This window comes from Triturus cristatus, chromosome 5_2 (assembly GCF_964204655.1).
Source record: "Triturus cristatus chromosome 5_2, aTriCri1.1, whole genome shotgun sequence".
Taxonomy (NCBI): Eukaryota; Metazoa; Chordata; class Amphibia; order Caudata; family Salamandridae; genus Triturus; species Triturus cristatus.
The window spans coordinates 699,701,700-699,726,294 of NC_140588.1; positions in this window are offsets into that span (position 1 = coordinate 699,701,700).

The following is a 24,595-nucleotide window of genomic DNA, read 5'->3' on the forward strand; positions in this document are numbered from 1 at the left end:
CCTCTTCCCTCACCTAGCAGGAAGGTAAAAAACCTGGGAGTGTGGGTGGACCAGAAGCTTGGTTTCAGAGACCAAGTGAATTCAGTGGCCTCTGCTCTCAGGTCCTGCAAGAAAATCTTGCCTCGTTTACCTAAAGAGTGTCGTCAAACAATCATCACAGCTCTTACCATGTATAGGCTTGAATATTGTAACAGTCAGTATTTTAATATCGAGCAAGAAATAATGCAGAAGTTGCAACTCCTGCAGAATGCTGCTGCTAGACTGGTGTCCGGCATTCCAAAATACGCACCAATCTCGAAGGAGATACGGAAGCTTCTTTGGTTGCCAGTTAGGAAGCGTACCCAGTTTAAAGCATTGCGTTTGGTTCACAAAGCGCTTCATGGGACGGGACCAGCTTATTTAAAAGAGCGGCTGTATTGGTATATACCAATCAGATCACTGCACTCATCTGATGCTAAGCTGGTTTATGTGCCATTTGTGAAAAAGGCCACCTGGGGTGGAAGAAGTTTTGAGGTGAATGCAGCCAAGGATTGGAATAATCTCGCACTATACCTCAGAGGTACGACCAGCTTACTGGCTTTTCGAAAAGCTTTAAAAACTTGGCTGTGCTTTGAGCCTTGGGCAAGATCTCACATAGCGCCAGGACACCTACGGGTAACAGTAGTGCTTAATAAATGAAGAATCCACTTTTTTAGGCTGAGGAGAGACTTTTAGGATGACTCTTGGAAGAGGGAGTCAAGGGTTGGTGAGCGGTAGAAATTTGAAAAGAATGTCCATACATGTGCAGATGAACTTTTTGGCACATCCAGTGTATTATAATTAAGGCTCCCTGTTTTCCTTTTTTACAGATAAATACAGACAGAAAACAATGTGTTTTCTGTCTACATTTATTTTTAAAAGTGGATAAATACAGAAAATTGTGCTTCTTCTAAGTGACTCTCCGTGCTGTCATTCATAAATTGTAGCCCAACAGCTGAGCAGATGGACAGCATGGGAAATTGAAAAATGGGATGAAATTTCTTTAAATAATGGCATACTTCAACATACATTTGCAGTATAATGCTAATATTTAGTGGATGTAGTGTTATGTAATATTTGGCAGCTTAAAGAGCTAAATCACGACAGACATCAAAGTATATGTGTTTGTCTACCAGTTAAATAAATATGGCAATGTACAGTTTTACAACTTCATTCATACACAAAACACAAAATGAATATGGATAAATACAGATAAAATGTCCCAAAGATAAATACATACGGAAATGTTAAAAAAAGACCATAAAACTGGGAGCCCTAATCATAATAGCTTCCTTTTTTATATTGGAGTATTCTTACTCAGTAGGGATTAGGGTTCAGTTGGCAAAAGCAACAGGTGCCTAATTTCCACAGGGTGGTTTTTGCGAAAGAACAGTCTTTAGGCCAGTGTGGCTGGTGTAGACTGCTAGCTCATATTACTTAACTGGATGGAAGTATTGGAGGGTGGTATTAGCCATGGTAATTACTGAATGGTGGTGTATGAAAAAGGAGTATTATGTGGTGTGGGGGTTAGTCCTCACTTTGTAATACAATCACGATACCCCCAAAGATGGTTCTTGGATTCACACTACTAAATCCTTAGCTCAGTCCTGGTAATGTGGCAAACAGCAGTCAGGCTTTACTAGAGGAACATGTGTTAAGCATTTCAGAGTACCAACATGGACGATAAGTAATTGACGCGACTCGTGAGAAATCCAACGCTAATTTATAACAAGCATTGGCATAGCCAATAGGTCTCGCCTTTGGGACCTTATAAGTACACTGTGAGACCGAGAGGATGGACAGAGGACAGTAAAGACACAGGTTTGGGAGAGGAGACCGGATAGGAAGGTTTAGAGTTAAAGCAGAAATGATTCAGTGTTAAAACACAAGAGAAAAGGGAAACAGAGCAGGAACAGGAAAGAAAGGGATACGAACGTTAAGACATAGGGTCAGGGGTGTGGACCCCGGACTATGCACATAGGACCATTAGAGCAGCCCCCGCCTGAACCCCCCCAGAGTGCACCGGGACCGGCCGGCAGCAACCCCAGGTAGGCAGTCTGGCACCCTGCTGGCAACATGGAGCTGGGAGAACCGGGCACACATGAGGAGGGGCACATGAGGTACACAGACAGAGACTCGCAGGACATGGGCACACGGGACAGGCAAACGGAACAGAGGAACACGGGACGGAGGGCACATGGGATAGGGGTACAAGGGAGAGTCACACGGGACATGGACATACGGGACAGACAAGTGGGGGAGCAGGAGCACCAGGGGCTGAAACACCAGGTCAGGGTCACGGGGACCGAACAACAGTCAACGGAGGCAAAGGGAACAGAGAGACATGCAGCACTGAGGCGGGGGCACCTGCGCAGGGGCAAGAGGGACTGACACCCTCGGTTCGAGTCTGGCGGGAGGCTGAAGCATCCTGCGATTCTGGGCAAATAGCTTAGTCTCCCCACGCCTAAAAATAAATAATGTGCCCGTCTGTAATGCAACTGTTGCTTTTGTAAAGCACTCTGACCCCTTCTGGTGTAGTTCATGCTATATAAAACTGCAAAAGAAAAATCACTCTAATTTACAGCTGAAAAAAGTTAAATAGCACCTTACAGTTGATAAATTCAAATAATGCCTACAATCTTTACGCGGTACGACCAATACACCTAACAAGCTTAAAAAAAAACGCTTACCCCAGACATGCATATACAATCTGCGTTCACAGATAGCTGCCGCGTGTATCATCCAGGTACTGTCAACATGACTCTGCTCCAGAGAGCATAATCAGGGCTGACGAGTGGCCTCGTCACACCGGTTTGAAAGTGGAATACCGGGCAGGATGAGGCAATGAGAAAAAAATACAATAAAAACGCCAGCGAGTAACAGGCAAGATTAGAATGAACCTGGCACCGCATTGTGTCGCTGCAGAAACATGTTATTAAACATGCTAACTGTATCCCACGGCTCACGGTATTAAACATGCTAACCGAGTCCCACGGCTCACTGAACAAGCGCTGTTTACAGAAAACAGTGCCCGGCTGCGTGGCCGCGGCCACAAAGTAAACGCGACGCAAAGTCTTTGAAATCCGATATGGAACAGATGGTACAGAGCGGGCCCCTGCTCGTAACCGCTTGCTTAGGCCTTGGCGGATACATGCTGACGCCTTTGACCAATTGCGTGATGTCTTTTTTAGAAAGACACACGCAAAGAACAATGAAAAAAAACACAGGCACGAGCATCTGGAAAGCCCAGAGCAATTTCAAGAAGTCATTTTCCTAGAGCAGCGCATGCGTGCTGCACTAAACTCGACCTAAAAACAGAGTGTATGTTTATCTTAAATTAGACACCAAAATGAAAGGAATAGCATACTTATAACCAGAGTTATAGATTTTTCAAGCAATAGAAAAGCAGTGCAAAATAATACAGTGAAAATATAATGTTGCGGTCAAAGGGAAAAAACACTTGTGACAATCGGTCATTTGCAGGTCGAGTTGCGTTGAACCCCTGTAGGGTAAAAGTGATGCGGGTCACAGGACCAAGCCACAACAGTCTGTTCTATTTTACCTCTCCGGTGTAGCCTGGGTGAAGAGTTGTCCTGGCTGTTCTTGGTGCTGAACAGGAGCTTAGGGAGAGCTGCTTTTACCACTGAGACGGTGCTGCACTTACCTGATCGACACTTCTCTCCTCCATCTCTCCCACGTTGTTTCTCCTCTGCGCGTCTTCCAGGAAGCACCCAGGCTCCCCTGACCCACGCAAAATGCTGCAATGCAGCATCGTGATTGGTAAGCACCTTGGCTCCTCTGAGCCAATCACAACGCTGAAATGCAGGGAGCCTGGGCATGGTCTCAGCCCAGACTGTAATGCAGCCTGCGTGGAGAACATGCAAAAAGTGCGCATGCCGGTTTGGCCGAGCCAAGACAGCGGGCCAAAGCGTCAAGTGCACTTCAGGGTGCAGCAACCACTCCTCCTCCCTGACGTCAGGGGAGGCAAGCCCCGCCCGCCATAACCTGACGATACTAAAAATAAAATGATAATAACTTCAGTTATTATCATTTTCTTTTTTCTTTTACACTGCTCCATGAGCAGTGGGGTGACGCTCCTACGCCTTAGAGGAGGAGCTGCCACTGTCCTCAAGGGTTCCTACCTCCTTATTATTGGGGGGTCTACTAGAGTGACTCCTGTCACTTCTCACTGGTAAAGGGGGTCTGGGAAAGGGTGAAGAGGTTTGGTCTTCACTTTCTTCCCCATTATTTTCAAACTGGGCCAGGTCATCATCCTCACCTTTCTCAAGGTCATCTTCTGAGGTGTGGCCTTCCCTCTTGATTCTAACTTTCTCATAGGAGCTGAGTTGCTTCCCAAGTTCCTCATTTTTAGTTGTCACATTGTAGCTAATGCCCCTTTCTTTGCACAAGACCCGTAGGCCCATGATCCTCAGGGCTGGGATGACTGCCAGGTCGAGATTCAGACCAGCCTCCGTTATGCCTATTTTTTTGCTTAGCAGTTGGGACCTTTTTAAAAAAAATGTAAAAAAATGTACAAACTATTCTTAACTCACCTAAGCCTTTTTAAATGAACTATTGGAATGGGGGTCTACCCAGGGTACTAACAATCTAATTAGAAAATAGTGGCGCAGAATTATATCCAGCAAAGTGATAGAACCCTGTGCCGAACATGGCTTGAACAACTGACTTCAATACTTCAAATCTTCAAACTCAGCCTTATTACAGGGCATTTATTTTTCAAGCTTGGATACACCGAAAGTAATTTCTTACAAATGCACTCCGGATGATTGACTGTGCTTTGTGACGTTACTTGCGCAGTTTGGCTTACAATATTTGTTATGCAAAGCTGTCCTGAGGAAGCCTTTGTTAAGGTTAAATGCATTGGCTGCTCTTGTGCTTTCGGAGGAAGAACCTCGGTAAAACACAAACACAAACAAAAAGGTCCTATTAGTCTGTTCTTTGTCACTTCTTGTTTAAAGTACCTTTGTATAGGTGTTAATTGTTTGTTGCCTCTTGCTTTTGTTTACATGTCTTTGATGTATGACCAATGATCAGCTGGTTGTGGGAGGGGGACAACTTGTTCTGGGAACACAGTGATAACTTCAAGTGGTGCAGCATAGGGTCCCCTGACTGCCATAATTTGTTCAGTAATCCAAGAAATAGACTGTGAAGGTTGCTCAGACTGCCGACATGAATAGTACAGGCAAAATGTATCAAGTGAAGAAGTTCAACAGTTCTACAGCTGATAAGGGTATCCACACTTGTCTTGGTGGTGTAGATTTTGGTCATGAGTCGATGATCCTCAAGGCTGATCTCTCTGGTGAATGTGCCACATAGTGAGAGAAGGAATGTGTTCCTATAGGCTAAGATACAAACTCTAGTTGATTGCAGTGTTGAAGCATGTACAAAGAAGTCAAATTGGAATGTAGGCATGACATTGTTTGAGGCCCTGTGTCTTGATTGTCCACCTATGTGTACTCAAGGCTTTCGATGAATGTCGAATTAGTTTTGACATAGAACCAAAGTCTACAATACGTGCACGGATCCTCTGCATTCATCATCATTGTCCATGTCTTTGGTGGTTGCTCAGATGATATGGACATGGTAGCATGAAGTGCACATGCAGACTATTTCTTCCCTTGAGTGGGGCATTCACGTATGTGTGGCAATGTGCCCCACTGTGGCTGCAGGATGTACCGTTCATCGGGCATTGTGTAGGTCTGGCCTTGATTGCAGTTTTCGAAGAATGGTTGATGAGTTTTGACATAATTAGAATATTTAGGGTTGCTTCCAAGCAGTGGCGGCTCCTTCTCTATGGCGGAGGAGTGTCACCTCACTGCATTTTAGAAGTGTAGAAAAGGAAAAATAAAATGATAGTAACACAATGTTACTATCATTTTATTTTTCAGTACGAGCCATGTTAGGGTAGGTCGGGCTGGGCTGTCAGAGTGGTGGGAGGAGGAAATATGTGCACCTAAATTCGCATGGCTGTTTGGCTGGCTATCTTGGGCCAGCCAACTGTCATGCACACATAGCATGTTCTCCACCTGACTGTATTGCATTGCCTGGGTGCAGAACATGCACAGGCTCCCACTTCCTGTCTGAGCGCCGAACCAGGCTGCTCAGACCAATCATGACGCTGCTGTCATGCTTGTGACAGCAGCGTCGTGATTGGCTTAGGGGAGCCTTTGTGCTTCCTGCTTTGGGAAGTTAGGAAGAGAAGCGAAGGAGAGACGGCAGCTGTGCAGAGGTAAGGGCTATAAATTTGTTTTTCACCCGCCACGACACCCCGTTTCGTACCAGCCGCCACTGCTTCCAAGTAAGACAGTCTTGAGTATGGGAATTTGAATAAATGCCCTAATATCAGGATATCATGCGGGGTCTTACCTGGTTCTCTCAAGATGAGCTGTCATGGTTTCGTTAAGGAACACAAAAGAGGGATGGCTAGAATGCTTTAATTAATCTCATCCTTCAGTCCAGTCTATTGTTTTTTTGCCCACCATGCCACCTCAGACAGGAAAACCAAATCAGCCTTGGTCCTTCTCCATCAAGAACAGTCTAGCCCACCCACCAGACCCTCTCTGAATGGGTGTGGAAGCAACCGCAGACCGGGCTTGACCTATTTGGGCATGATCAGAAGGATGCGGTTGGAGTACTATAGCACCGTGAGCATAGACCCACATCTAGGTACACCTGTCATACTTAGGTTGTTGCACTGAAGGAAAATAAAGTGGTAGGTATATTGCTTGAATTAATCTCAGACACTGGGGAATACTATGAGCCACAATCCTGTCTATTGCTTATTAATTCACCATGCCACCTTAAACAGGACCCGCTCTGGTGGTTCGGGCTGGACTGTTCATATTGTAGCATGACCATGATTGATTTACATACAGTAGATTTCTGACTAAGGAGGCTTAGTGGGCAAAAAACAATGTTCAATCTGGAACATTCTCCCAAGCGATTGCCAGTGGTTGAGATTAATTTAAGCATTCCCTCCATCACGTTGTTGGTTAAAGAGTTTTGCTGAGACACAGCCTTAGATGAACTTGGCCCTTATCGCTTCATTTTCGTTTTGCAGTGTGCAGGTTCTAGCAACATCTTTCAGTCTGGCATGGAAACTGTCTTTTGACTCATCAATGCCCTGCTTGGCTTGAAGCACTAGAAATTGTTCTTAATCTGGATTTGCCAGGTGGGCAAAATGAGCATTGAGTGCTGCAAAGGCAGTTACTTAGGTGAATGGTGTACTGGCCTCTGATAGTATGAGATAGCTTCAAAATGCCTTCCACCGTACATTGAAGTAGGGTTTTTGTTCTTTATCTGCCAGGCAAGTAGCTGCATACTACATCTCTATGCACTCTATCCAGAGCTTCCATTTGGGTGCCTGGGAAGGTAGTGTGCCAGCATGTGCAAAAGGAGAGATTGAGGGAATGTTCAACATCTCATTAATGTTTTGTTTTCTATTGTAGCCTCACAAAGATAAATGTTGCTGGCAACAGGCAGGTAAGTTACAGCTCCGGTAGAAAGGAGAAGTCTATAGACCTGCATATTTACTATTGTAAAGTTGACAAGGAAAATATCACCGTAATGTTTGCAGGAGAAAGTGTTGCAGTCAAAATTGTAGAGGTGCCGATAGTTGGAGTCAGGTTAACCAGCTGGATGTCTTTGAATAGCATCAGAGAACAAATGCTATATTTCTCAAATCTTGACCTACGATCATGAGGGAGTGTTATATTTTTTCTTCTCCTATCTTTGCAACAAACACCAGTTTGTTCACATGGGTGTACGCCTAGGTTACAAATTATCCCTATCACCAGTGGAGCTACATACTTTCTCCTGACATCTTTAGCATATACATGTAGCCACTTGGTGCTCTACTCACAGGTATTAGTATCAAGATTCACCAGTATGCTGATGATAAATACTTCTACTTGAAATCTCCTCTGCTTCAGAAACGCCTCAAACACTGCTTGAACACTATCCTGACCTGGCTGTCCAGCGTCTACCTGAAGCTCAACCCAAGCAAGACAGAATTCCTGTTATTTACCTGGAACAATACAAAAGATACAGTACAAACTTGACACAATGACATGTACTTTGACGGCTTGAAACCCCAACTTTCACCCAATGTCACTTGAGCACCAATGTCAACCACATTGCCAAAAAACAAAGATGGCCTGGTACCAGCTTTGTCGTCTGAAGAAAGCTAAACCATTTCTTCCAGAAAGCAACTTCACAACTGCCGTTCAAGTCCTTGTCCTTTCGCATCTGGATTGTGGTAATGCCCTAATCCATGGCCTCCCCGACTCCACACTGGCACATTTAGAGGCTTCCAACGGGCTGCAGTCTGAAGAAAAATTATCACATTACACCCATCCTGATGGAACTCCATTGGCTCCTCTTGCTGGCTCGCACCATCTTCAAAAGAAGCATAATTTATTTATGAGTTATTATGACTAACACCCCCGCCTATCTTGAAGGCAAGTTCATGATCTTTGCTGGATCTCGGCCCACCTGGAGACAGAACACCATGAGACTGAAACTAATAAGTGTAAAAAAGAGAAAAACACAAGACAGGAGGCCTTTTCTATCTATGCACCCAGGTTTTGGAACAACATTACCGTATCCATCAGGACTGCTCCAACGCTGCTCCAATTTAGGAAGCAATTGAAGACGCACTTCTTTAAAGAACACTAAGTCACAATGCATTAACCGTCCACACCCCAGCTTCCTCTCCTACTACTCGTTGACATTATGCTTGCCTTTGACCATATGCAATGCTTCACTGCCTCTTGGTTAGGTTCATGCTATATATATATATATATATATATATATATATATATATATATATATATATATATATATATATATATATATATAGTTTTCAAAGTGACGGCAAGTATTATGCAAAGGCAGGTGAGTAGGGTTGGTGTCCGCCAACAGAAAGTGGCGATGTGGGGCTCGCTACTTGTGTTCAACAGTCCTGTCTCTCGGCACAGGACAGCACAGAAAGAAACCACTGATTGTGTTATGCGCTGGCCCGGATGTTGTGTGGCATGGTCTTATGCTGTTTCATTATCCCCTATGGCCTGAACCAACTCATCTCCAGAACTCTGGTATAAAGCACCATACAAAACATTAGTCTGTACACCACAATACGATAGTAGGAAAAGCAGGCTGGAAAGGATGGGGTGAATCATAAAAGAATGTATAGAGTCTTTGAACCCAAAGCACGCTCTGATGAGTTAGACGGGACTTATGTGCGTCTTTCTGTTCTGTTTAGTCCTAAGTACCCCCTCAAGTGGGACCTTTTGGAAGACCCTGGCTGAAAGATATTGGTGCAATGAACAAAACAAAACACACACATATTCTTGGTTATCCAGTATGGACTGGTGCTCATGAGCTGCCAGTCCTTCTTCCATTATGCCACCACCCAGCAGTGCCAGCTGCGGGTGTGTGTTCTACACAACAGTGTCACCACATCAGTTACATCGTAGATGGGTGCCACACGTATTACATAACACGTTGTTTCCCCTTAATTGGAAACATGCTCTGTAAATCAATTTGGGCGTCTTTTGCACCACACTTCCAAAGCCAAACAATTTCCCTGGCGATTTTCCTTTCTGGACAGTATTCTGCTGGGAAGAACAGGAATCAAATAGATATTGATGCCTGCTGGTCTGGTAAGCCAAACATTATGCTGAAGCTACTTTGAGGAGGAGGTGAGACACTACAGAACAAAGCGCAGCATGCTAACCTATGGATCAACTGCCATAAAAAAGACAGGTAAGCTTGGGTGCGGATCCGAAAAGGACAGGAATGAAGGCATGCTACGACCCTGACAAGAGTGGCGCAGAACACCAATGGACCAGTGAGAGCACAGTGGATCTCGCTCCAAGAGCATGCAAGTCAGTGAGATGGGGAGAGGGGCATGGAAATTGCCAGATGCCATAGCAAATGCATGTCGAATTAGCATATTCAGTCTCACCTCGGACTTGCGCAAGTAATCCATTTCCGTGGTATCCGGGTAAGTCAAAACTCCCAGAGTCTCTTTTATAAGCATAGTGCAGTCTTCAGCCTGTTCTGAGAAAGCAGTGCTGCTCCTTAAGCTGGATGTTATAGATGAGCGGCTAGCTTCCTTACATAGAGCTGATTCACCATGAAATCATCTGTGGGCGGCTTCGGTGAAGAGCTATGGCTACCTTCCTTCACAAATTTTAGACACTGTAGTTCAATCACCAGCAGATAATGCTGGTGTTGTGATGAGCATGTCCATGTTCCACTATATTGTTCTCACCCAGTACCTACGCTTGGTCTTTTGCACTCTACGAGTGATTGGAACAAAATCTGCCTGGCATATCATGACCAAAGAATTCCATAAACCTCTTAACCCAATTCCTTTCCTATAAACCTCCACCACCCATGTTGTCTCCACATTCCGCCAACATTTTCAAGTTAAGCCTCACACTGGTTTTCAACATACCATTGTCTAATATTTTGGATTCAACTTTCAACATTTTAGTCTTGGATATTACCATAGCCTTATGTTGCTTATTTTTATAGGGTATCTGTGTAGCATGAACATAGCTCCAGTAAGCAACAATGGGCTGTACATAAGGACTGACTGTCATACACAGTATGGGGCGTATACATGTATGTCTGATGGAAGGGCCTATTGAGGCCTGGTGTGGCCGCAGACATGATGCTGGGGCTCTGCAGAGGTGGGCTGTGCCTGGCGGGGGACGGCGCAGACAGTGCGCTCAGCCCGTCAGTGCCTGAAACTGCTGCTTGGAGGGCTATTATAGGTGGAGCACTCGGAAGTAGCTGATTTTGCGGAATGATGGTGCCTCAGGGATCCAGCAGCCACATAGGGCTCTGAACCTCAGCCACCCCACCCAGATGTGCACATGCTGAAGACGCAGCACCAGTCGTTGAATTGAGGACTGGCATGGCGGCCTTTGGAAGAGCTCACGGCCCTCTGGATCTGTGACTGCTGTCGGGCAAGTGCCGGCCGGGGATATAAATAATTCTGGAAGTGCACACCCCACGAGCTTGGTGATGTGCTGGGATTTCTATGGCACAGACTCTGAGGGTCACCCTGAATATAGCACCTACAAGATCTTAGTTAGACTAGCGCATGGTCAGAAATAGTTTAGGGGGATACTAACTGTCACCTGGGGTTACTCTGGTGAGCCACGGTCTACCATGGCTCAGTGGTGCCATGAGGTGGGGTGGCTCCTGTGCACACATCTGCATAACCATCATTCAACGGTGTGATTATTTTGAGTCGGGCTGGCTAGATATAATTATGCACGCTGTATGTTTTGGTCACGTGAGGGGTGTCCCTCCCCACCCCCCGGTCGACAGCTGTGATACTGCGATTTAACGGGTTGTATAAGTGATACCAAATCCACAATATGCACTTCAGTTAATCGGATAATCAAATCAACATAATCAAGCCTATATGTGCTATTCCGATATGTCCACCGTCCCATGAACACTGCATCAATTAGAGAAAAATGCTGATAGAATGGACGTGCGAATCAGACCCAAGACGCAGTGAGTGCTAAACTGCCCAAGTATAGAGCTCTCACAACATCTCATTCCACAGTGACAACTCTAAATCCACGCATACCTTTACTTACTCCTTATTTTATTTTAAGAGTGGTTATTTTTCACTTGTGTTAACAAGTGCTTATTTTTTCAACGAGGTTTTCATAGTACTTAGGCACAGTTTTTGTTTATATCTCTTTTGTAGGTATGAGGCAAATATGGTATTTGTTCTCGCTAAGTAAGACTTGAACATGAACAGTTCCCATAGGTTGCCTTGTGGTGACAAATTCAATTTCACAGACCAACTGCCCAGGGCAGCAGTTCCAGATGCCAACATTGGTCACTTGGATTTGCCACGAGATCTCACAGGAAAAATGGCAGTACACTAGTTTTGTTTAACTCTTTTGTATGGTTTTAAAACATTTAGCTATACCCCCACCTACAGCCAACAGACAGTGGGGAGTGAACACTAGTTTAGGGATTTTATAGACCCACTCGCATCACAGGCTCACGTGGGGGCAACATTTCCTGTCTCTTTCACCAGAACGGAAAACAGTATTGGTCTCAATGGGGCAAGTGTGTGATCAGAATGGACCAGACGAAGCTCAGATAAAACTCGATCAGGAATTTGTTTGAAATTACTATTTTTGCAGTTTTGACAGTCAATGACTGCTTTTTACCATTTCACTTTAAAGTATGACCATGTACTTTTATGATCATTCATCACTCGACCCAAGCCATTGGGAAAATCCGTCTTTCAGGTATTTTGATTGCTTTTACATTTTCTTTCTGTATTTTTATTACCCAGCATGATGCGAATCCAGCCCACAATATAAATGAAGCAACTGCTACACCTTAATGAAAAAAAAATTTGGTAAAAAAGAAGCACAAAAAAGAAGCAATTCAGAATACAGAGAGAGATAAAGGACGCAACTTAGTTCACCCCCAACATCAACTAAAACAATCCCACACTTTTAAAACCCATACAACACAGCACAGGATAAGAAGAGAGGGAAGGATTGTTAGAACGATGCAGAAGAGGAGGAAGGATGGGTAAAGTAAAAGGTCCCCAGTGAAAAAGATTTCAGATTTTATCTGAGAAGACAACAGGAAGTTAGCAATCGGTGGCCATTTGAAGAAAAAGGCTGCATGCCTCTGCTCAATTTGTAAAAGAATAAGTGCTGGTACCCAATGTTTTGCTCAGAAGCCATCTGTCACAGGGCCGGACTGGGAACTCAAAACAGCCCTGGCAAATGTTGTCAGACCAGCCCCCGTACAGTGTGTAGCGAGCGAGCACAGTGAGAAAGCCCGACCACTACAATGGGGTTTAGGTGAGGGGGTTCCCCCCAAGAAAATCTGGGGGAAAATGGTACATTCTATAACACATTTTTCATTATATATTCAGTTGCGTTTGGTTTTAAAGCATATTAAATGATGGCCTTACAGTACACCAGAATACACAGTAATGCCTCCAGACTTTCCTACGGGTAACACAAAAAATAGGGTATCATACATGAAACATGAATTTAAATATAATATAAGTGCACACATTCACTGTTAAGCACAGTGAAGAAGCTGAGAACACAATGACAGACAATTTTGAGGGATGTTAGCATCCTCCACCCCAAAAAGCGTCAGGGCCAGCTTTATCTCTGGTGGCACTCAGTGCAACAATATTTATGGGTGGCCTGTAGGAAGCTACAAAGTATGGTATAGTGTGCAGAGTCCAGGGAGTCCCCAGAGGTGTAACAGAGGCTAAATTAGGTAAGTACTGATAACTCTCTTTGTGGTAGTGTGAGCGAGCAGTTAGGCTTATCCAGAGGGTGTGTTAAGCATTTATTGTATTCACACACTCAGAGACTGAATCTAGACCAATTAGGTAAGTATAAAAAAGTTATACTTATGTTTTATTTTCTAGCGCCAAGCATATCTTGGTACAGGTAGGTAAAATATACTTTCAATCATAAAACATTTGAGGTAGTGCAGTTGGGAATTGATTTGCAATCGTTACAGGTTTGTATTGGTTCAAAAAGCAGTTGAAATTACACAGTAATTACTTTTGGAATACTTTTGAATTACTTTGACTACTTAGCGTGGTATGACTTTAAAAGTTTGCATTTTAGTTACTTTTTCTTTCATACAAAGTTCAGCTCAACACACATTTTTAGGAACAAAACTCATAACATGGGTTCCTATGGGGACAAAAGTGTTAGCTGTTTCTCAGATAAGTAAGCAACTTATGAGTGGGAATTTTGGGGGTTAGGAACAAGGTTCCCCAATGTCTGGGGCAGCCAGGTGCAGAGTGCAGGGGCCCAATGTTAGCCAACTGGGCTAAGGGGGCCTTTGGTCAGGGGCGGCTTACGAGCAGGCCACTCAGATGCGGGAGCAAAGCTCCTGGGATAGAGATCAGCACTGCAGGGGCCAACAATAAGCACAGGAGCTGCACCACCGGCGGCACAGGGGCGGCTGGGTGCAGTGTGCCAAGGCAACGTCGGGAGCCCTGTGGTTTTCATTCAGGATCTCCGGTTCGGTCAAGATACTGAAGGCTAGGGCAGGGAGGCTTCCTGGAGGCCACCACTGGCTGGAGTGGTAAGTTGGGTTCTTGGGGATGCCTGGACACTGTTGGTTGGGCCACCCATGGCCATCAGGTGCAGGGGTGCCTTTTGGCATTGGGGTATTCTTACCAGCTCTGCTCGGGGCGACCCTTCAGGTTGAGGCTGCAGGTGTTGGCTTGAAGCTTGAGGGAGGTCGGGGGATCACTAGATCCCAAGTCAGTATCGCTGGGGAGGCCTCCTCGTGGTGTTGGGCCACTCAAACTCAGGCTGTGAGCTTCAGATTCAGAGTGGTGTAGAATCGCGGAGCCACCTGGATCTGGATTCTGTGGGTGAGTCTTTGCTTTAGCAAATCCAGTGCTCACGGGAGTAAGGGTCGTAAAAATGGTTGCAGGGCCTTTGAAGCTTCCCCTTTGTGGACCCAGCCCATCCTGGGGGAGGAGGCATGACACCTTAGCCCAGGATAGGCTTTGTTTCTGGACCCGGAGAGCAGAGGCTTTCTACCCAGGGGTCCATAAACCTGTTTGGTGGTGGCAAATGGCGGGTAGCCATTCAGAAAGCACACCAGGGCTAGTCGTCGTTTAGGGGGCATTTCTAAGATGCCCTCTGAGTGCATTTTACATTAAATCCCACATTGGCATCACTATGGGTTTAATATGCTGAGAAGTTTGCTACCAAACCTCCCACGTTTTAGTAAAACCATTATAGAGCTGTGGAATTTGTAATGACCAATCCCAGACCATATCCTCGTTATGGCTTTACTACACTTAAAATGTCTAAGAATGGACTTAGACACTGTATAGGTACAGGGCTCATGCCACTGTACCCTCACCTGAGGGCTAGTGCAAACCTGCTAGAGGGGTGACTTACGTAGGCCTCAGGCAGTGGGTGGCAGGCATGGCTTACAACGAAGTGTGCCATGTTGACTTTTCACTTTTCTCTGCACCAAAACATGCAGCTTGCAATGGCAGTGTGTGGGTGTTAAGATACCAGGTCTCTAAGGATGGCACAATAGGTGCTGCAGCCCTTTGAGGCCTTCCCTGGTCACAGTGCCCTTGGTACCCATGGTACCTTTTACAAGGAGCTTACCTGTGGCCAGAGGTTCGCCAATTGGGGGTTGAAAAGTACAGTTTTGGGAAAGAACACAGGCCCTGGGAACTTGATTGGCAGGGACCCAGGGTACATCAAGTCAAGTTACATCAGATGTCAGGCAAAAAGTGGGGGGTAACCATGAAAAAAGGGTCACTTTCCTACATGCCTCCCAATGACCTCCTCCTCCACAGATTCCCTCACTACCACTCTCCAACAGTGCCCCTTATCTCTCCATAGCCACACTCTCACATGCATTTCATGTGCTTTATACCAGTGTAGGGTATCTAAGCACTTTACATCATACACACATACAGAGACAATGAATCATGTGTGCGTAAATCATTGTACAGAAAATGTTTACTAATGATTTATTTTTACACAAATAAATCTTTTATAGCAACATTAGGATACTTAAAACATGGAAAAAAATAACTTTCTAATCTCTATCATGCAGACTGCATGCAGCTCTTTCATGGCAGTTCATAGCTCACTGTGCTATATTACGATGGTAACTTATGGACTGCAAGTAACAAAAAGACCTCTATGACAAAAGCAGTAACCCACTGAGCTATCCACATAAAATACAGTTCTGCGATCTGCATGGTACTTGTTTGCAGCAGGCATGTTAACTTTCTGCACTACTTTAGATGAGTCAAAACTGCCACTAGACAAAACTCCAGTGTTAGCTTGACGTTCTCATTCTTTCCTGAAAACTGTTTGATAAAAAAGGAACTTTGCAGTGGGTACTCTGAAACCCATAACAATATTTAAAAAACACAGTGCCCCCCAGCTCAGCAATAAACCTGTCCCCAGGAACAAAACCGTCTGTCACCTTTCCAGCCTCCAGAGGTAATGCCCGATGACTGGTATGGCCAGTCCAGCCTTTCTCGACCAGTCTTAGAGTGTTGGGGGGGGGGGGGGCTGAATACCAGGTCTACGTAGTCTTGATTCACCACCAGGCCTCTTTATATCACTTTTTCAGATTCTTTTTCATCCCAGCTTTCTTTCTTTGTCACTGTTTTCTGTCTTTCTCTTACTCCTTCTTTCTCCCATTTGTTTTTTTCTCTCTCTTGATCTGGGTGAAATTCTGAGCAGAAATAATAAGTGCTGGTGCCCAAAAATGAGTGCCAATGGTCCCCATCTGCAATGCCTGCCGGTTTTTGACATTTTGATCACAGGAAGTGATTGGCTACTGTATGCCTGGCATCTGTGGCGATCACAAAGAAATGCAATGACAATGCAGACACAAGTAAACTACTGTACTAGCCAACTGACACTCTAGCATGTCAGGGCTCTTTAATCGTTCCCTTGATGCCATGCCCTATGCCAGGATGCATAAATACATGTCCTGAATAAATTATCATTACAGTCTCTGTTTGCCATTGGTTGGGAACTACCAGTTGTAGTCTCTGAAACACTGTGATGGTAGAGGGTTTGGTCTCAGGCTGTAACGACATGCTTGTCCCATGGACACTTCCCAACTTGCTGGTGTTGCAACATTGGTAAGTTGCTGAGTGTTCTGAGTCAACCTGTGAATCTGGTACTGGTGATCTCTCCACAGTTCGATCCAGGTGTCTCTCGTTCCACAGTTCTGAATCCCCTCGGAAGAAGAGATTGATGTCAGTTCCTCTCTTGCCATTTTTTTAAGATGATGTTTTGGTTTGTAATCTCAGATCTCGTTTTGGCTGTAATCATGATGTTTTTCATTGCAGTACAGTCCAATGGTGAATTTAGACAGGCATGTGGAATTTTCCACTACCCACTTGGTTTCATACTAAAACTCTATCACTTGATTCACTGCTAGTGTGTGCTGATCGCCGCATCGTGCTGGTGGAGTCGTTAGTTTTGCAGTGCCATTGTTGGCAATTTGTAAAGTCAACCAAGTTTCAACATGAGGAATAACGCTGTAGATATCCTTTTCAAAGAGTGCAGCAGCAGGTAACTGTTTTACTGTACAATGGGGTGTGCATCTATAGATTTGCAGGAACTGATGGACAGCCAGCTCAATGTTATTATTCTGTTCAAGGCAAATGCAAATCACCTTGTTGAGTGTTCTCCTAAAACGTTCCACCTCTCCAATGGCATCGGGCCATTGTGGGGTTATTCTATTGTGAGAAATTCCAAGCAACTGGAGGTAGTGTTTAAACTCAGCACCTTGAAATGGTCGACCATCATCCGCCTTTATGGTCTTTGATATTCCAAAGATACTGGTGATCTTCTCTAAATTGGCGCATGCATATTTGAAGGCTGTGGATCTGAGGATCTTCACTATTGGGAATTCTGAGTATGCGTCCGAGATGACAAGCATGTATTTGCCATCCGATAGTGAGTCGAAGTCACCACTGACATCCTGCGATGGGCCATCACTAAGGTCTTCAGTTATCACTGGTGTTGGTCTGTTGGGATTGTTGGTAGCTTGACATGATTGGCATTTGGCCACCAACAAGTCTAGTTTTAGCAGCTCCTTGGTGGCGGTTATGTGCCAATTCAGACACATGCAGGCGGGGGGACTGGGGAATGATCAGCCAGTGACCTCAGAAGAGGATTCCATCTTTTATGGTGATAAGTTTGTTCTTCACTGCTGATACAGCCTTTAAGTTGGGTTAGTGTTCTTGGCTTCTTATGTGAAAGTTATGTCAAAGTATTCCACTGGTTGGAGTCAGTATTACCTCCTGAAAGGAGAAATCAGTTGAGGTAGCTACAGCAATGTTGCTAAGGAGGATTTCTCGGGGACAGGTGGTGGCAGCTATCCATTCCACATACTCGTCTGCTACAGATTGATTAAGTTGGTCAGGTGTAGTTGGATGAGGGAGGTGAGACAGATGGTCATCAGGGTTATTCCACCACGGTCAGTAGCCAACTGTGAATTGTTTATTTCTGTAACTGGAGCACCCACGTTTCGAATACTCTGTGGAGTATACGAAGCAGTTCCTCCAAACAGTGGCAGCAGAGGTTTGAAGCCAGTTGTTACTTGGAAGGGGTATCCATATAGATACAAATGAAAACGTGTGCAGTCCCATTTAACAGCTAGGGCTTCCTTTTTGATCTGGGAGTATTGATTTTCAGTGTTGTGAGCACCCGACTGGTGAAAGCAATTAGCTTTTATTCATCCCTCTTGTTGCATCAGGACAATGGGGCTGGCATCGACAATCAATTAAATGTTTATGAAGGGGTTGTTGATGTACGCTATTGTGGTGTTATCATGGAGCGTACCTTTAATGTCTTGGAATTCCTTATTTTCCTTGACACCACATGTCCAAGTTGATGCTGACTTTGTGAGATCTTACAGAGGGTCGTGGAGGGTGGCGAGGTTAAGGATGAATTGGCCGCTGTAAGTGGGTAGTCCTAGAAAGCTGCAGATTTCGTCTGTCATCTGATGAGAGGATGCTTCCTTTATGTCAGTCACCTTGGCCTTCTCCAGAGTACAAATCCATAAAACAACACTTCTTTTTTGATGATCTCACACATCTACTTGGGCTGTGTGAGACCCACGTTGGACAGTCTTTGTAGGGAGGCACCCAGCCAATTGTGTTGTTCCAGGATGGTGCATGCATGGGCTAAAAGGTCATCACTAATGTTTACAACACCATCAAAGCCTGACAGAACTTCCTTGATGGTGTTCTGAAAAACTTCAGCAGATGAGGAGATGCCAATGTTCAGCCTTTTATATCTTCGAAGTTCTAGATCAGGTGTGAACGTGGTAATTTAGTGACAGTCTTTCTGAAGTTCTAGTTGGTAGTGCCCTGAGTTTAAGTACAGCTTGGAAAACCATTAGGCTCCATCAAAGTGAGCAATGTTAGTCAATCAACCTGAGCTGTTTGGGCTTTATGACAACCACCATAAGAAGATACCCATCGTGTAGGGCCAAATACTTTTTCTGTGACTCCTAAGTTTTTGAGCTTTTGAGGTTTTGCTTCCACTGCACGTCTAAGGTGGAAGGGTACCCTCTGGTGGTGCAGGGCCGTGGTCTTTATGAGCTATCAATGTTTAGTGAATTTGGGGGGTCTTTAAGCAAACTAGGCCTTTAAAGAGGATAGTTATTCAGGACACTATGCTCTCCTTGTAGCTGTATGGCAAAAGCAAATTGTATCAGGTTAAAGCAGCGGAGGAGTGCACCTGTGCCGATGACTGCAGTGAAGAACTTGGACATACGTCATGGCGTGAGAATTTGGTAAGGAATATTCTGGCCAGGATACATGTTCTGTTACCCCATACAGGAATATTCATGTGTGTGTCAGCATCAAGCCTGGGGGGAATGGAGTTTGTCAAATTGTTTTTTGCTCATTACATTTATTGATGTACCAGTGTTTATCAACGTGGTTACCACAGTACCTTGGATCTTTCTTTGGCATGTCAGTTGGTATCTCCTTCTCTTGTTGGTATTATCTACAGATCACCTATTCTTTTCAACCTCCTAATGGAGCCTTTGGCAAATGCTCTAAATTGAGCGAACATCCTATATCACCTGTACGCGGATGACACCAAGCTGTATTTGAAAATCACCTCTCCAGAAGACCTCATTGCCCTCAACAATACTGTACTGAAAACGCAAAACTGGCTCACAAACAACCACCTCATGCTGAATACTAAAAAAACTGAATTCATTCTCATCTCGCCACCGAGCCACACACTAAAGCTAGACCTATGGCTAAAACACCTAACCTCCTTCGATTGTGTCCCCCTCATCGTTGACTCAGCAAAATCACTTGGAATCACTATAAACAAACATCTGAATATGCAGTCGCACATCCTTGAAAGCCCTGAATTGGTTACCTTACGAGGCAAGAATACACCTTAAAGTGGCTTGCATGACACACAAAGCAATTCACAACAATTCACCCAGCTACTTGGCTCTAAAGTTAGAAAGGTCTGGAGGTTGTAGACAACTGCGAAGTGCGAACACTTTCCTTCTGAAACCTCAATCCTTCCACAAGAAGAGAACTGGCTGTAGAGCCTTTTCAGGGATTGCACCTAAGATTTGGAACTCCTTACCTCCAGTAGTGCGTGGAATCACTTCCCTTACCGCCTTCAAAAAAGAAGTACAATTGCATCTAATGAACAAATACTTGCCTTAATTTTCAACTCTAGGATGTCTCTGAGTCATCTCCATGACCCGAATGTCTTTACCTATCTCAGGTGATTGGTCGAGTCTTTATATATATATATATATATATATATATATTTTTTTTTTGGCTACTAGCACTGCTCATACTGCTCATCAACTGTATGTTATGTAACGTTTAGCTGGCGGTGGGTCCCTCTTGGTTTTACTATACACTTTATTTCTATTGTGACTCGATTGTGGTGTTAATATGTATGTTTGCTAGCACAATCACCTAATTTTCACTAAATGTCTGTTGTACAACGTCCTGCAGTTTCACGGTCCTCTATGTTTGTTATTCTTATATTTTGCTATTTCTTATGTTCGAATTGACACTTTTGAAGGTGTGCATACCACCTCATCCATTTATGTTCGTGACTGTAAAGCGCTCTGATACCCTCCTGGGTCATGTTCGCGCTATATAAAACTTTATAAATAAATAAAATAAATGAGATGGGAACTATCTCTTCATCCTCATCAAGAAGGGAGGGTCACTGTCAGGCGGTCCTATGGAGGGGAGTCTGTGCTAGATTTGTCTGTGAGTGACCAGACAATTACCACTTGAGGGTATCTGTGCTGTTGTGCATGGGGCCGTCGGCCATCCTTGCATACTCTTGCAAAATGACTTGGTCTGTTGCAGGCCAAAGAAATGTTTGCTTTTGCTGGACATTTAGTCATGGGGTGCATGGTAAATCTGTAATAGCTACAGTTTCTTTTTTTGGGTCTTCCAGTGGTTGCCTGGGGGAGTGTTGGAAGGCACGTCCTCATCTAATTTTGTTTCCTTATTCAATATTTTTTTTAAAACATCTTTTTATTAAAGTTTGGCAATAATACAGCAGATGGTATTGGCGATCATTGCATGAGACAATCAGAACTAGTTTCGAAATACTTTTCCACAATCAGAACGAAACATTCGTGAACCACTAGATTTCTTCAACATTTCCGTTCATTGTACCTCCTTGCCAGCAGAGCCTGTTCCCTTGTATAGAGGGGAGGTGCAAATATTGCCCCTATGAGCGTTCCATTTTCCCCATATCCCTATCCAATATTGATAGCCCCAGGCTCCTCCAGTTCTGCATTGATCGACATTTTGTGCTTACTCTATTGTATATCCCTCATGTTCAAGAGTTTGTGGGGCCTGGCAAAGGTCAAAATCTCGTCTAGTGACATTCTGGGCATTCTAAGGATGTTGCACCTTAGAGCTGTTTATCTGCAGCCTTATATTATATGTGCCCTCACCTCTTTCTGTGAATCATAAGCTGTTCATGTACTTGCAACTTCCCTCAGCTTGAACCTTTCGAAATAAGGATTCATTTGTGGGTCAAAGTATAAATTGTGGGCATTGATAACTTCCTCATAGTCACGCTCATCTCTGGTGTTTAAAAGATTGTGGAATAATTTAAAATTTTATTTTTCTACATAATGGGATAGGAGCGGGTCCTTTTATTCTCTTTCTTCATTTTGAAATAATTGTTAAGGCGGGCAACCCAAATGCGCCATTGAGGAGTCGCTATGGCGGGGTCACTGAGTTGGCTGAATGGTGGGAGTAGACTGGTAGTATCCCTAGGTGTACTAGTGGACACACTTGCATAGTGCCTGGGGCTTGGGGAGCAGCAGGTGCTTTAGGCAGGGGTCGTTAGCAGCAGTTAGTTGTTACCCTATATTGTCTCTCGGTAATTGATTTGTCAGAGTAGTTGAAGGTCAAGTCACATGGAATGACCGGGCCTCAGGAAGTGCTATGTGGCAACTCCCAGAGCCTGTCAGTCTCTTAGGATTGTGTGCATGCACTACAAGAGAAGGGTGCATTTCACAAAAATGCCATATATAATACTTTGCCAAAAAGGCCACTCCCCTAACTGATCCTGTTTAATGGCAGCTAACATCTTAAACCCCAGACAGCAAAGTTTATCATTATCATTTATACTTAAATGTGTTTTTTGTAAGAACATTAGATCTGCGTTTATATATAGAAGCTCTTCTCATACCCAACTCATTTTTACTGGCATTCAGAGCCTATTCATATTCCAAATAAGAACCTAGGTAACCTGTTTTCATTTTTGGTTATTCGACGCTGCCATGACTAGAAAATCATATTCGTCTAGATTTGATACTGGAACCTTATTATTCCATTTTGTAGCCAACCTTTACACCCCACCCCAACCTTCTCCAAATGCCCCCAGCCCCTTCTCATAACTTCTGCAACCTACATTTAACCCTACACCACAACCCTCATATAAGAAAATGCCCCTTTTGCGTGGTTCCCCCCCCTCACTTTTTGCTAGAAGCATAAATTATGATTGTTTGAGGATAACAGTTACCCTTAGGGTCTTCTGGCTTTTCAAATGGGAAAAAGATGTACATGTTGGATTTGACATACGATGTTCCACATTTGGAAAAGTCCATTGGAATAGATAAACTATAAAGCCCCCAGGGGTAATTTCCTTCTGCCCCTCAGAAATACCCACAAGTTGTTCCTATGCATCCTGGTCTCCCTGTTCTGCCAGCTGCATCCAATAATTATTTGAGGCCGTTCTTTCCATGACATTCCCAAAGGTCCACTTTGACCTCCTTATGTCCTTCAAGATCCACCTGCTTCATAATTTGAGCAAATTCTGAATTTGTGTCAATGTCAGACCCATCGCCTGAGAGGTCTGACAAAGAAAAAAGGAGGCTTCTTGAGACTCCTGTGCAAAAGAAAATGCTGTAGCTTCATGTAGAGAAAGGCCAGTCTCTTGCTGCTTCTCCCCATCCGTCGGCACCCCAAACAAATAAAATAGTGCAGTGGTAATACCTCATGCGTTCTTGCACCAATCTTTGCCGATTGTTATTGGAGGTTATTTGTTGCTTTATTCATCCATCAACATGGACTGCAAATGAGTTTGGCTCTGCACATGCACCTGGGGCACTTGTAGTTCTCTGCCTCCAGAGGAGATTTCCCTCTATTTGCAATTGCCTCTATCTTTATTTCTGAGGCACCCATGTCTTCCATTGCCTGCATATGTATAAGGGATGCCATACAGCCATGGTTTTGCCTGCCTTGTGTCACTGATGAACAAGTTGACCCTCTGTAGACATCAATTGCACGTTCTCCGAAAGGAGAGGAGGTGCGGGACTAGAGAATGTAATGCTTTGAGAGATCCCTGGGAAGCAGACGGCATTAGCCCGCAAGGTAATTAAGGAGTCCTTGCCCGCCGGAGTGTGCTGTCAGGGTTTGGACTGCAGGCTAAGAGGAGACTTTGCCTGCACAAGCGGGTTGCCATGCTCAGTGCCGGTGTCCAGCGGCCAGCAACCTTTGGTGGGGAGTTTCTTCTTCTTGCATCTAGCCATCTGAGGATGAGTTCTGCCTTCACAAGCACCCTCAAACTGAAAGAAGAATGCTGGAGCGCTCCTGATGTCCGAGGAAAGTTGGCTGAGTTTGTTTCGATTTGTGGGTTGGAAATGGCAGTCTTACAAAGCAAGCAAAAGGTACATCAGTTGTCGATAACTTGGGGCCCTATTATCTCCTAGATGTGAACATTTTTACCTGGGTAACTGGAAGATGAAATCATTGGACTGACTTCGGACACTTTAACATTTTAACATTATTTAAGTACTTCATGCATCACACATTTTTAAGTTACTGATTATGCTGGTATTTACTTATATTGAATTCCATATCATTGTTATACTTTATTAATAGAGAAAAAAAATACAAAAATGTATTAAGGTTTCGATTGGAGAATACCAGAGCAAAATTCACCTGTTCAAAATGATTCTTCCGGATGTGCTGAGCATGTCAGATAATACTCACTGCATCCAAATATATGAGCTGTTACAAATATTAGTGTACACAAGGCATCTATTCAAACTCTGAACTGCTATGATCCACTTTGTGCTTAACTGAGAGCATGCAGTGAAGCTATTACTTACTCTAGTCCGAAGTGTCTGATAGAACACCGGCAATTTACTTTCTCTGTATATTAAGTGAAATAGAGATAATTCCAGTGGTTGCAAAGCAACGGTTGCAAAGCAAAATAGTGCATATGAGATGTTGCAAGTTTTCATCCAAAATCATTAAATCATCCATAAGGAGGGACACCGTTTCTTACTTTTCATGACTTAAACTCAAGGTAGACTTAAAATAAGCTGAGATCCTGCAGCAAGGAAACGCCCTGAAAAGATAACCTTGCTCAACCATTGCAACAGTGTGCGGTAGCTAGAAGTTAATACATTTTGGTAAAAGAATGACTGTTAGAGCTGTCAGCCTTAGGAAAGTCTTCCCCAAACGGTTTTACCTTCA